This window comes from Petaurus breviceps, unplaced genomic scaffold (genome assembly GCF_028583685.1).
Source record: "Petaurus breviceps papuanus isolate PSGF00001 unplaced genomic scaffold, PetGlider_PUasm1.0 207, whole genome shotgun sequence".
In the NCBI taxonomy this organism is placed as follows: domain Eukaryota; kingdom Metazoa; phylum Chordata; class Mammalia; order Diprotodontia; family Petauridae; genus Petaurus; species Petaurus breviceps.
Window position 1 is genome coordinate 22,894,931 of NW_027185850.1, and position 1,483 is coordinate 22,896,413.

The following is a 1,483-nucleotide window of genomic DNA, read 5'->3' on the forward strand; positions in this document are numbered from 1 at the left end:
CCTTTGGAGGTAATGGGCTGTGGGAGGTGAGGAGGAGGCAGGGGGGGGCTAGGCTGGAAGAAAAGGCGGGGCCGTGTTCCTGGAAGCACCTGGGGCTTGGGGCCTCCGGCTGTGGCAGCTTTCTATTGGCCCAGCTCAGTTTGCATCTTGGGGAGAGATCTCGAGGGAGATGGGAGCACCAGGTTGGCCCTTGTGGGCGGTGAATCTGCAGCTTCTGTGGGTTGGGGTGTGGGCAGGAGAACGGCAGTGACCCCAGGAGGCCAGCTCCTCAGGTAGCCCAGGGCTGGGATAGGGGCCAGGTAAGAGCCCAGGTACCAGAACGGGCGGCCCTTGGCTCTGTTACCCGGGCCAAGACTCCACTCCTTTCTGGGTCCACAGAACGGAGCTGGCCTAGATCAGGGGTTCCTGACTTTTGTGGCATCTTGGGCCACTTGGGCAGTCTGGGGAAGCCCGTGGAACTGTCCGAAGGATGATGTTTTTAAAGAAATACGATCAGATACCCCCAGGATCCCAAAGGACAGCGATTCTAATGCTGGAGGTGGAGTTTTCACGGCTGTTCCCCTGCTCTTCCTCCTCATCAGGGGCTTTCCTGGCTGTCCCTGCCACAGACCTCCGGGAAGCCCTCCCTAATTCTGGAATTCTAGTATCTCCCCTCTGTTTCTCCTACATGTATCCTGTCTGCACAGAGGGATTGCCTGTTATCTCCCCCATTGAACTGGGAGCTCCTTGAAGGGGGGAGACACCTTCCTGCCTTTTTATTTGGTGACCCCACCCTTAGCACCCTGCCTCCTATGCTCAAAATGCTTGTTGGCAGACCCTGCCCTCAGGGAGCTTGGATTCTTTGGGGAGAGACAACCTATATCTATATGATTATATTCCTAATTAAATGCAAGGTAGCTGTGTGTTGGGGGGGGGGGGTTGTAAGCTGGGAGGAGGTCAGCATAGGCTTAGAATGTTGAGCTTAAACTGTGTCTCTTTCAAAATGAGGGGAGGAAGTGACTATAGGAAACCAGATGGAGTAACTTTTTAGCACCCACACCAAAGTCACTGCCGTGGAGTGCAGCAAAGGCAGGGATAGAGACTTAGGAGGGAGAGGTGGCCGTTGCTTGGTTGTGGAGGGCTCTCCCAGCACCAGCCCTTTTTTCCTGCCTGGGGAAGGAAGCCAAGGTTTGGTCCCTCCCCAGTGGAGCTTTACTGGGAGAGAAGATAATAAGCTAGAGACAAAGTGTCTTCCTTTGGGAGAATTCTGCCAGCCTTCCACCTCTCTTATCTCCTCAAGCCACAGAATAAGGCCGATAGAAGTCCAGGCCAGGCTCAGGAAGGCCCTAGGACCACGGGTTAGGGACTCTCTAATTCACTTCTGTGTGGATCTCACACAGCAGCTTAGAGACTCTTCAAACTGCCAAGGCAGACAGCCTTTAGTCTCAGCCTCCTCATTTGCCCAGAAGGATTCCTTCCCTTCCTCCCCTTCCCTTCCTCCCCC

The 1,483-nt window shown here is 55.0% G+C and overlaps 1 protein-coding gene across 1 annotated transcript in view; it reads left to right on the forward strand.

Annotated features, from left to right (window-relative positions):
- Positions 1 to 1,483, forward strand: part of LOC138164967 (protein mago nashi homolog) — a 237,049-nt gene that overhangs the window by 75,796 nt on the left and 159,770 nt on the right. The window lies entirely within an intron of this gene.